The sequence below is a fragment of the Alexandromys fortis genome, unplaced genomic scaffold, assembly GCF_014885135.2.
Source record: "Alexandromys fortis isolate MF-2015 unplaced genomic scaffold, M_Fortis_MF-2015_v1.1 scaffold_16, whole genome shotgun sequence".
NCBI lineage: Eukaryota > Metazoa > Chordata > Mammalia > Rodentia > Cricetidae > Alexandromys > Alexandromys fortis.
In genome coordinates, this window is record NW_026067893.1 from 799,180 (window position 1) to 812,731 (window position 13,552).

Below are 13,552 nucleotides of genomic sequence, written 5' to 3' on the forward strand. Positions count from 1 at the left end.
TCCTTTGTATCCTTCTCTCTCTCTCTCTATCTCTCTCTCTCTCTCTCTCTCTCTCTCTCTCTCTCTCTCTCTCTCTCTCTCTCACCGTCTGAGTCCAATTAGTGCCGCCTGTTGGAATATTGGCTGACCTTGTTGGCTTGATCCTGTGCAGGTATCCGTGGCTACAGCAAATGTCATATATAAGTGATAGCATTTTCACAGTACCCTTTTATAACTACAAGCTCTTACATTCTTTCCACTGCCTCTTCTGAGATGTCTTGAGGTGTGTGTGTGTGTGTGTGTGTGTGTGTGTGTGTGTGTGTGTGATATAGATGTTCCATTTAAGGATGAACACTCAATAGTCGCTTATTCTCAGCAACTTTGACCGGCTATAAATCTCTGCTTAAGGACTAACCACTGCAGAAAGAATCTTCTTTCGCTGAGTTTGAGAGATACAAGGATCCATGAGTGTAAACATAAATATTTAGAAGGCACTTCGACAACATGCCCATTTAGCAAGACAATAGTCACAGCTTACCTCTAGAGCCCTTGATCTCCCAAGATTGGACTTTTTGACAAGCAAAGCGAGGGTCTTTTATATGTACGTTCTTGGTCCCACAGAGTTTAAATCATGCAGACTTCTCTTTTGGTTTGGATTTTACTTTTATTTTTGTCACAATAAAACAAAAGTGAAGTTTCATTAAAATCTTTGTATAACAGACAGATGTGGGAAAGGGGGTGGCGATTAGTTAGTGCAATAATTAAAACTCGAGGCTGGATCAGGAACGGAGTTATATGTCATGAAATGAATGGAGAAATCTAAATTTGGTGTCTGGGAAGAGGGGCGGTGCTTGATGACAGCTGTAGAGCGCTGTGCAGCTGGCAGGGACCAGGCATTTGAAGGAGACTTTCCACGATCGTAACACGCAGGTACACATCTCTCTATATAAAGAATATTATGTCTAACTAAGCTCATCATAATTGGTTCTTGTGTACTAAATGATCGAGAATACAGCCCCTCTACAGATGATTTCCCTTTGTGGAGACAACAAAAGAAGGGCCAAGACAGCCATTTTTTAATTTAAAGACTTCTACTCAAAGTTAGATCGGAAGTGATTAACGTTGATGTCTAATTGTTTGTCTTATATTCTTAGTAACAAAGTTCAAAGTTCTATCTTATTTTTTACCAAGAAACCCAATTTTGCTGTTATTTTTATCTAGGGACAGTAATATCAATAGAGTCAAATGAAAAGTGTGATTCACACGTGCGTGTGTTTACTATGGAAAAGGGTGGGGCAAACGGGAGCAGAGAGGGGAGAGAGCTCTGCTCTCACCCAGCTGCGTCTCTGGCTTCAAATGCTGTTTCTGCACGTCCGTAGCCAGGAGACAAGCTCTACACTACCATCACTGCTGCTCCTGAAACTGAGCTGACAGCTCTTCTCTCATAGCCGTGGAGTACCAGCAGAGCCATCCCGAGACTCAGAGACCGCAGAGGCTTACGCTGTACGATTCTCGCACTTCTTCCCAGGAGACACAAGTGATAGAGTTTTTAAAGAACTTGCGAGAGTTTTATATTTTAATAAGAAAAAAAGCAAAGCAAGTGAATTGATTCAATGAGAATTTTACATATTTATGTCAGTTGTCATCCCTTAGGACTCCAAGTACATTGAAGCTCAAAGAAAGTATTTTCTAAAAACTGATCACAAAAAGACATTTCTGATGCACTCATTGCATTGTTATCTAGCAAAAGAACAGACATGCAAGCGTAAGACTTCCTGCCTCCCTCTCTCCCACCCTCTCTTTCTTTCATTCCTTCCTAGGGAGACAGGGTCCTGCTTTGTTGCTCTGGCTGGCATAGAATTCTCTATGTAGACTAAGGTTCCCTTGAACTGGCCTTTGCCTCTGTCTCCCACATGCTGAGAGTCTAGGTATGCACAATACCCAGGGTTTTTTTCTTTTTATTCAGCCATTTTTGCTTTGTTTTTAAATTTTATGAATATGGATGTTTTGCCTGCATAATGCTGTGTGCCATATATGTGTCCCTGGTACCCACAGAGGACAGAAGAAGGTGTTGGATCCCTCCCCCCCATGAAACTGCAATTATAGACAGTTGTAAGCTCACATGAGGATGCTGGGAACAGAACCCGGATTCTCTGGAAGATTAGCTAGTGCTCCTAACCACTGAGCCATCTCTCCAGCTCCCATATCTTTATTTTTCCTGAAGATTTCTCAACCTAAAACATAGAGCATTTAAAAAGTAAACTGATGTTTAATCAGTAATAATATTTGGGAAAGTAGCAGAAGCTGTGACAGTTGGATATCTGATCCCATAGTCTTGAAGTACCTGAAAACCATGCCCATATCCAGTCATGCCTGCTGCTGCATCTGCACTGTCTAGCATGGTACATGATCCTCAGTATACATTTGCAGTATGGACACTAGAAACACTGAAGTTGCTGTCACTGTTGTTATAAGTGGATTCTAAATGCGTCATAGGAAAAAAGAAACCTAAGAAGCAGCACCAGTGTCAACCCAGGGGGCATTAATGAATAATTAGGAGGGAAGACATTTTAATACAAAGTTGTTGTATTTGTGATTTCAAATCTAAAATAATTAGACCTGTGTTAGTATTTTCTCTATTGCTGTGATAATACACCATGACCAAGACAACATATAGAAGAGACTTCTCTCCAGCCCTAACCTTGTTTATAAGACAGTCTCTTCCTGACCTTGAGTTCACCAAGCAGGCTGAGCTGGATGGCCAGTGAGCACCTGTCTCTGTTTCCCAAGCACTACAATTACATGTAGGTGCCACTGTATCTGGCTTTTTTATGTGGGTTCTGAGGATGCAGCAAGCACTTGTCAGTTGAGCTACCTCCCCATCCCTGTGGTAAGAACATTTTTGATTATGTATCATTATTTCCAACTTGTTTGAATAAAAAGATTTTTCAGTTGTCAACTTCTTACATGGGCCATTGCAGTGTGCAATTCCTGGTTATAATGTTTAGTGATGGTCTATCTTCCATGAAAGTCTCTTTACAAAGCTTTGGGCCACAAGAAAAGTTCCATTACCTCAGAGGTATCCCCTCATTCTCTTTATGGGTCAGGTAGCAATCTCACCATTTCCAGAGTCCCTTCCTCTTCACCTACAACATTTGACACCGTTATACCTAAGAACGATGCTTTCCCTTTCAAAATTAAGTTCCTTGATAAACAGGGGAGCATCACATAAGCCATGTTCCATATTATACACAACCTCCATAGCACAAAATGTGAACTCTCAGGAGCTGGAAACCGCTGTGCTCTTTCTGTATGCCTTACCACAACTCTACTTTGCAAACACTGAAATTGGGGGATGTGAGATTAAGTTGCTCAAGGTCATAAAGCCAGTGCCCAGTAGTCCCAAAACTCAATCTAGATAATCTGACTCCAGAACCTTCTATTTTGACCTCTGTTTTGCCATAAATAGTTGCTGCTCAATACGTTTCTATGGAATGACTCTTCCTCAGAGCCCATGAGCTTCTGTACTTGTGCAAGAATCAGACAAAAATATCTCATTTCCTTGTTTGGCTGTCTAATACCACCCTAAGCATCCTCTACGAATGGACTTCTTTAATGAGGGACCCCTCACTACCACTCATTTTCACAACAGGATGCCTGGGTAGCCCTGAGTTTGGTCATGCCTCTAGTCTTGTTTTCCATGAGGACTATCTGAAAGGACACTTGGAATGGCTGTTGATTAAGGCGAATTCTGATTCAGCAGATGGAAGGCCAGGCCTGAGAGTCTGTATTTCTAACTACAACCCAGTTGTAACTGGTTTGCACACCAATGTCAGATGCTCAGGAACTAGCATTACACACTCCTCTGAGCAACCATTTGCTAGTTCTGTTCGCCATTACTACCTGCCTTGCAATATTAAAATGGGAGTAAGAGAATATGTGCCAAGTAGCTAGTGCAGTGGTTTGACATATTAAAGGTGTTCAATTGGTTTGGGTGGCTTTCCTATTCTATTTTTCTCAACAGAAACCAGTGTCCAATCTGTAATGATCTTATCACCTGACATCACGGCATTTCCACCATGAAATCAAAAACCACACCTTCACCCACATACTGTTCTTGGCTAATTCTCTTTTTAAAAGCAAACCAATTAACTGCATTTACAATATCCATCTATGTAGAGGGTAGTGGTGGTACATTTGGGTAGTCCCAGCACCTTAAGAGACTGAGGCAGGAGGATCATGAGTTTGAGGTTACCCTAGGCTACATAGCAGGATCCTATCTCAAAAAAAAAAATACATGTACACATCCATCTGTAAAATTGTGTGTGTCTGTGTGTGTGTGTCTGTGTGTGTGTGTGTCTCTGTGTGTGTCTGTGTGTGTGTCTGTGTGTGTCTGTGTGTGTGTCTCTTTCTGTGTGTAAAAGCATTCCTTTTTGCCCTTCAGAACTTAAACTCACTCCCAAATTACCTAACCTCTAGATATTCTCTGCCTGACTATTAACAGCTGATGATGACTCACAATAAGAAAAAAAAAAAAAAACTATTGCTTCTGGCTTCTTACCATTACTGCAGATCCGAAAATTGCCCAGAACAGCTTTGAAGACGGCTCGCTCCTAAGATTTCTACTGTGAACGTGCACTAAATCTTCCACCCTGACGTATCTTTTAAGCTTCCTGTTTAATTATTTACCAGACCACCTTTAACTGTTGCTGTGGCCCCCTGACGTCCCCTCACCACCCTGCTGTGGCCCCTGCTATCCCTCACTGCCCATGGGCGTGTCTCTCTAGCACGCTGGCTACACCTGTCCTCCTGAGGACTCTAACAGACTGAACCAGGAACTTCTCTTGGTCTTGAACTCTGTTACTGATATTTTGACTGACACCAAGCATGAAAATCGCATTACCCTGGCTGTGTAAAACCTTCACTGGCTACCTGTAAAGTACGGGATTATGTGTAAAGTCCTAGTTATTAACTTACAAGTCCTTAAATTGACTCAGGTCTGAATACCTCAGAGACATCCCAGAACCATACATTCCCAGTCGTTCCCTTTGGTCTCGCTCAATTGGATTAGTTCTTTTTGGCTGAAGACATTGAGCTACGGGGCATTTTTAATGTTTGCTGTCTACTTATGGAATGTGTTAAGTGTGGAGGTCAGGCTGTCTTACTCTCTGCCAAGCTTTCAACCCAAATTTAAGAGCTTGCTTTCCTTTTTAGATTGCTGATTTGGTCAAATCAGTCGTAAATCGATCCAGCCGTGTTTAGTTTCCAGATCACTATTCCATTCTGGTACTTTTCTGACACTGTTCTAATACTTTGTTTGACATGTCACAATTAAATTTTATATTATTCCACTTAATGTCTTTGTTTTTCGCATGCTGGCTTGAAACACTGTCAAACTGAATCTACTAATTAAGTGTGGTGTGTGACATATTACTTTACCCCATCTGCTTCAGAAGGATGTCACGAAAGATGTTATATGCAGAAGGGCCGAAATTGTGAAATATTAGGGCATTAAATTCAATTATGTACATATATTTTACCTTATTTGAGTTATTAATCAATCACTCTACTATTACGGTTCTCAAGAATTAATTGTTGAGTGGATGAACAGGTGCCAGACACACAGGGTAACGTACAGACATCGGTCATGGATTTCTTTAACAAAATTTAATTTTGTATTTTTTGATAAGGCATAAATATGTCAAAAGTGGACTAACGACAAAATATTTAAATGCCATGCTGCAACAATAAAAAAAATGTGTCACACAGACTACCACCATATTAATGCCAAATGATTTTAACATACAATCGAAGCTCCATCATGTCTGAGAAGAGTTAATTTTCCTCAGATTGGGTCAGTGAGAAAGAAACCCCAGGTTTGTCTGGGATGGTTTGGGGAGGTTGTGGGGCACCACAAGAATGGTAGCAGAAATGAACAAATCACCATGATTTTTCCATTCTTTTATTTTTAAAGACAGCATCTCATGCAGCCCCAGCTGGTCTCAAATTTGTTATACAGCCAAGGATGACCTCACCGGCATGTACCACCCCACCCATTTGTGCTGGGGAACAAGCCCAGGGCCTTGTGCATGCTACCAACCTAGATGCATCCCCACTGCTTTTTCTTTAACATCGGTAGAAGGGAGGGTGCAAATGAAGCACATTTGCCTGAAAGATAAGCTTTTAAGTAAGTAAATTTCTTTATACATTCAATTTATTAAATTAAGAAGTCCCTTATTTTATTTTAATGGAGAGAAGGTATTTGTTTTATTTTCCTTAATGTCTTAAGATACCAGGTTGGGTCCAGAAAGATGGGATAAACAAAGCTGGGGACATGAGGAAACATCTTTAGGGGAGTAAAACCAGGTGAGGCTGCTGGTGTATTTTCCTTGTTGGGACTGGTTGAGGACAGGTCAGTGGGATTGGGGAAGCAGGTCTGATGTTTGGAGCTATAACTAGAGAGCGTGTTTGAGAATCACAGTTGCCATCTTCTGACAATATGACTCTCCTCCAAAGCTTTTGAAAGTTAGTCTGGTGTATTTCTTTGGAAAGAAATATGATCCCTATATAGCATAAAGAAAACAATTTTGTTCAAATCTAATTAAACTGAAGCCAAGCAACAAAACTTAGCATGGCCTTTGATGGGTCACCTGCTGGGGCAGAAAGTAAAGGAGCTGGCACAGCGGAGAATCTACTTGCTAAGTAAACTTCTGACACAAGAAATAATTATCCATGGTGGTGGTGGGGGAGGGGGTTAGAGACTGAACAAGTACCAAGATGAAGACCAAGTGTTTTTAGTCTGTGTCCCCAGAATTCTGAGCTGTGGATGAGGAAGAAGATGAAGATTATGTGTGAAAGAACTCCACTGGAAGGCACATGGCTCTGAGTGTAACCCGAGGGCCAGCGACACAAACATCACTTGGAAGCCTGACGAGCATGCAGAGCTGTAGACCTCATCTCAGACACACTGACTCAGGAGCCATGTTCTCACATAGACCCCAGGTAGATGCCTGTACCACTATCAGATGAGGGACCCAGTTGTAGCTGTGGACTCCAAAACCGAGACCTTCTTTTTTTTTTCATATTTTTTATTTAAAAAAATTACTTTTCATTTTACATACCTAGTTATCCCCCCTCCCCTTTTTCTGCCCCACACCACCTTTCCCTTCCCATCCTCCCTCCACTCCTCAGAGGGGAGTAGGGCCTTACTTGGAGAGTCAAAAAGTCCAGGATACCAACTTGAGGTGGGAACAAGGCCCCCCATCCCTTTATGCCATCATGGGGAATGGGCTCCAGAAAGTAGTTCATGTGCCTGGGATGTAGCCACTCCCCCCCCCCCCCCCCCCCCCCCCCCCCCCCCCCCCCCCACGCCCCCCCCCCCCCCCCCCCCCCCCCCCCCCCCCCCCCCCCCCCCCCAACAGATCAAACCACATAACTGAGTTTTAACTGCTGAGTCATCTCTTCAGCCTTCACAGCTCACAATTTTAAGAATCAGCCAATCCCTCCTTCTCTTCAGTTCCCTTTCTTCCCTCCCTCTCTTCTCTCCCTCCATCCTTTCTTCCTTCTTTTTCCCCTTTCTTTTCTTTTTCTTTCTTGTGTTTTCCATGCAAATGAAGACTAGCTGAAAGCCTGCCAAGGCCAAGATGTAATTGAAGGTGGCATTTAAGCCTTTGCATCTCCTTTGTCTCTAGAGACATCGTCGTAAAATAGAGGACTTCATCAGGTAATGTTTTGTTCATTATTCAACATCACAACGGGGCGAAAAAAGATAATTAGACATATGGCGCTGTCGACACATAGTTTATGAGGAGCTCCTAGTTAATTAGTTATGGTAAAAGGTTTTTATATAGCCATAATTACTTTATGTTTCAGGGGAAGAAGCAAATATCCACGTACTTTATTTTACCTGGTGACAAGCTTATCAAAGTGATGCTGATGTGATGATTCCCGGGCACCAGACTTCCTGGGATACCGCGCAACATGTCACTGGGGGGCAGGGGTTAACAGCACAGCTCCTGTTAGCGTCAGTGGAAGCCACACATCTGCAAACTTATACACGATCTTGCTAGATTCTATTTTTAAAAACCATCCCCTTTGTGTCCCAGATTCCCCTGGAATCCATCATCCCTGGAAGGTTAGCCTAAGGAGAGTCTCGGAGAACAATTATCGTAATTTTGCCAAAATGTGAGACAAGACACTTTTATTTCTTCAGTCAGCCGCTGAAGCAGAAATGATAGCTAAACAGTACACTAGGGACTGGGAGGTGGCTTAGTGGTTACAGCACTTACTAAATAAGTATGAAGACTACAGATTAATTCCTCAGAAGCTGGGTGCGGTTATGCACACCTTTAACCCTAGTGTTTGTGTGGTGAGGAGCTACAGACAACCAAGCCACCGTGTCTCCAACAACGTAGAAGGTGCAAGTACTGACATGGCAGGTTGTCCACTGACATCTTCACATGAGTCCTGGCACACTCATGTCTGCACTCACATCATAAACACACACACACACACACACAGGTTTTAAAAATATACACCAGAAGCATAACAGTTTCTAATTTATTAGTATAAAATAATTCTAAGTAATAAAATGTGTCTTTTCTTATCACAAATTTCTGCTAGACTGGTTTTTAAGATCACTTTCTAATTAAGAAATGAAGTTAAAAATCAAGATCAGTAATACACGTTTTCTTTTTTGTATGTGGATTAGTTCAAACAATGTTTTGACTGAGGGGAAAGCCAGGAAACCTCTGTCATGTCCTACACTACCTGACTGCCCTGTACACAGCCTAATAATTCATGATGGCTACCCCTGAGAGGAAAAAAAATTAGTCAAGAAGCAGCATGCTTTGATTGAGAACACCCAAGATGTCAGAAGGCTGATGTAAACCTGAGTATAGAAACAAAGTTTACCCAGCATGGGACTTGAGCACAAACATCCCCAAGCCCATCCAAGAGCCTTATTTATTGGAAAGGAAGATGGAAGCTTGAGTTAGGTGACAGAGAAGACAGTTTCCGCAATGCTTTGCAAAGTGCCAGTATCGCTTTATCTACTGAAAGTCGCCGGCTAGCCAGCTGCAAGAATGAATGGCAGATTTATGCTTCTCTCTGATCCCGACATAGTACTCGCTGGCATAACCCTTTGAGATCTGGCTATGGGATCATCACAGTGGTCACTTTTAAGTGCTGAGTGCAGTCTACACCTGCCGTATTCAAGGTGGATTCTTCACTCAGTTGAGGCCCAGGTGAATGAGAGACTTGAGGCTAGATTCTTAATCTTTTCAAGCCTTGGATTCCTTCTGTGGAAAATGAGATAAACACCAGGATTAAGATAAATAACGAGTGTAAGGAGGTTGACACAGTGACACAGTAAATGCCTGCTGAACATTAGCTACTGCTTACTTTTTTCATGCTGCTAAGTACTGTCATTACCAGTCTTACAGATGATGAAGTTCAAAAGCAAGAAAATCACACTTCCCAGGAGGGTGAGCTGCAGCTGACACTCAAGACCCACACTCTAGCTTTGTTCTCACCAAAAACAGCTAAAATGGCAGGCACTAAGTCATCATCTCCTTCCTTGCCTTCCCCCCTTGGCTCTCCATTTGGCTAGATAACCTGAGAAACAGACATGAAACTCTGACTCCTCTGGTTGGGCACCTTTGCCCACTTTTTGTGTGGACCTGCCAGACACTAGAGACCTAGTAAGCAAAGCTTGCTTGAAAAGTAATTGTTTTACTTTTAAGTGTGTGTATGTGAACACGTATGCACCCTCTCTTGAGGGCAGGTACCCTAGGAGGGCAGAAGAGGGCATCAGATTTCCTGAAGCTGTTGTGAGCCACCCAATGTAGCTGCTGGGAACTGAACTTGAATCTTTGGCAAGAGCAGTACAGGCTCTGAAATACTGAGCCATCTTTCAGGGAAGGAGGCATACCCTCCGGCATTTCCCCCACCTCCTTTTTCTATTAGACTACCTGACTGGTGTTCTGTGATGACTTGGAAGACTCTGATTATTTTCTTGTTTTTCTCTCTGTAATTCTTCCAGTGTGGTTTCTGTTCTCAACATTAGTGGCCAAGGAACTAATTTTAGGAATAGGTCAGAAAGAGACCTCATTTTCCTTCCAAGAGCAAACCCTAATTCAGATTCAGCACCTGCAGTATCATCTGTATTTGTTCAAGTGAACCACACAGGGAATGAACTCTAGTTTAAGTTTTATACTTGCTGAATGCCATGGTAGAGTGACTGATGTGTTGCATGAAGAACCCTGTGAAGGTCAATGAGATGGCTCAGCACTGAAAGCTTCCATCATGACAACCTGCAACCAGGGATCTTATGGAGGAAGGAAAGGACGACTCCCACAAGCTGTCTTCTGACCTCCATATGCAGAGTGTGAGCACACCCCATCTCCACAATGCAGTATAGAAAAATATCAGGGCTGGTAAGATGGTACAGTGGGTAAAGGCACTTGCCTCCAAGAACCTGGATCTGATTCCTAGAATGTGCTTAGTAGAAAGAAAGAACCAACTCTAAGTTCCACGTTTACATGGTATCACACGCCTTCCCCCAAATAGATAGATACGTCTGAAAATCTTTTTTAAAGAACCATGTGAATGGCGAGGCAGAGGTAGGTTAAGGGCACACCTTTAATCCCAGCACTAAGGGGGGCAGAGGCAGGTGGATCTCTGTATGTTCAAGGCCAACCTGGTCTACAGAGGGAGTCCCGGGACAGCCAGATATACACAGAGAAACCCTGTTTCAAAAGAAGAAGAAGAAGAAGAAGAAGAAGAAGAAGAAGAAGAAGAAGAAGAAGAAGAAGAAGAAGAAGAAGAAGAAGAAGAAGAAGAAGAAGAAGAAGAAGAAGAAGAAGAAGAAGAAGAAGAAGAAAGAACCATGTGAATGATCTATGGGTTTCAGATCCCAATTAAAGAAATCAACTAAGGAAATTACACTTGACTGATTAGTACATGCATTTTGCTGTGTTATAATCAATGTTTTATATCCCAGATACTCCTACCCTGAGTCTAAACATGTGCGATGCCTCAGACATGTAATTATGACACAGATTTATACTGTAGTAAAGAGAAGTCGTCTCTAATCTCATTTCCTTGAGATAATTAAGACAATATTTACTATTTCCATATATTTTAATGAGACTATTTTTAGCTAAGATTCTAATCACTAGTAACTGTCATATAATCTAGGCAGCAAGTACCAATTTGAAATGGCAAAACAATGCTTGGAAATAATCTTTGTCTCTATTCAGAAAATCAGAGGTAGGAGTTTTAGTGTATCAAAGAAGCGTGGGTTCCTAAGATGTGTGATACTTCAGGGCTGATCAACACTCTAAGCTTATTTTAAACAGAAGACCACAGTATTCACAACTCCTGAATAAACAATTCTCAATAAAGTTTGCTAATTAATTCTCAATTAATTGTGCTAATTTACACTAATTATGAGTGTGTTTACAAAACTGAAGATAACCTGGAAATTTGAAAGGGCACCATTTCTGTTCATGGACCAGGGATGTACCGTATAAACACCGGCCGAGGTCGTGTTTTTTATTTTGCTTTGCTAGCTCGATGCCCACAGGGGTCACTGCAGTATGGGAAGAGCTGACATTAGAAGGCAATCTGTTTACAAAGTCATGCAGCCAATCCAGTTACCCATGCACCTCCACCTGTACTCAGTGTCTCAACCTTCCTTAGGTTTCACATGCGTGCTACTGACAGAGGGACATCTTGCTCATCCATAAAAGGAAAGCCAGACGAGGTGTCTTACAGCGCTTTGTCCCTGTCTGCTGAGGCTTTGGGTGCAAAGTTTCCAGATCTGCTGACTAAGGTAACTAAGGAAGCACTGGTGATCTCTGCTGAGTGCAAATGAATGAAAAGGCTCATGTTCGAGGAGCCTGAGCTTGAATGACACGCCTTGTAGAGGTTCAAGTGGATGCATAAGTAAACTGAGAAGCTGTTGGAGATGCTGAAGATGTTACATCTCCCTGACAGTTGTCAGGACCAGAGGGCGCTAGCCCCAGCTTTAGGAACTGCTACACTTGGCACACCTGAAGGTGTTTAAGGAGCTCCCACTTTCTCCAGGACTTAATGATAATCACTTATCTGGTCCATCAGTTAATAACTGCTGTATGTGACCTTTTCCATAAATGCATGCACATACACAGACACGAGTAACCACCCATGCATGTAGGTCTAAGCGTGTGTGCGCACCTCTGTGTGAACATAGGTGTATGTGTGAGCATGTGTATACATGTGTGTACACACATGCACATTCCTTTGCACCAAGCTTCACGGGAGTTCTCTGGTATAGCAAAATGAAAAACTCAAACCCTGTGCAGCTCTCACCCAAGTCAATGTGACGGATATACCATAGTTTTCTCAGCAGAAAATTACTGCTTAGAGGATACGTAATCAACATGTTGCGTGTGGGGGGCGGGGTGGGACTACTTTGGAGAACTGAAAGAATCAAAGGGAAGAAGCAATTTGAGACTATGACTCACTGAGTAACAATTTCCAAGCCCAGTTCCCATGCTGACCTATTCTGTGCTCACAGCCAGAAGCTGTTCTGAGGGTCAACATCTGGCGGAATAATCACATTCCAAAGCAGATAGGAAAGGCCTTCCTTGCCTCCTCACCTCAAGGCTTAAGGAGAGGCATTGTTCAGGAGCTCGGAGGGGATTCACCAACTGGAATTTGGTATAACCCTGTTCCCCCTTCAAAGGTTTGCTAACTTAAGTCCTAACCTTTAACCCTGGATGAAAGACACCGTCTTCTAAGGTGAGCCATTCGGAATGCTGTGGATTGTAACGAATGAATGTGTGGTGTTTCGCTTTATTTATTTATATATTTACTTGTTTGGTGTTGGGGATCAAGCCCTGGCCGGGCCTTGTGATTGCCTAGTACTGCTCTGTTTTCCAAACTCTGTCTAGAGTACTTTAAACATCTAAAATGAAATTTGCCACATTAAAGCCAAGTTATTAATGTAGGAGTTGCCATTATGCTAAGAACAAAGAAAAGCTCTTATCATTCATCTTAGGCTTTTAAATCCCTGGTGCATTTCTTTAATGGAAGAACTGATCCTGTTATAAATTATTAGTTGTAAATTATTCATGTCTTGTGATCACTCATTTGAGTAAACTATGAGTTGATTTTGGATATAATTTAAAACACTACCAAATGAGTCATAATTTACTGACCAAGAGCTATAAACCAAAAGAAAAATGAATCATGGTTTCATCACAAGAGTTACCTTCAGAGAAATGTTAAAGAATTGAGCATGATTTTCAGTGTGCTGGGATTAACTGTTATTTGCTAGGGAGACACTCTGCAGTGAGTACTGTACTTGAGAGAAAGCTCAAAAGCACAGGAAGGGATCTGCCAGGTCCTCTCCCAGCCTCAGTCTGGATCAGAGTCTCCCAGCACTCGCTCGCTTTCTGCTGCCTCAAGTGATTTTATGAAATTCTTCCAAATCCCCCCACCAATAAGATTAACTTTAACTCACATTAGTGATAAAGGCAAATGGATGCCATATGGCAGGTTACAGGACAGAAGATGCCAAAAGCCA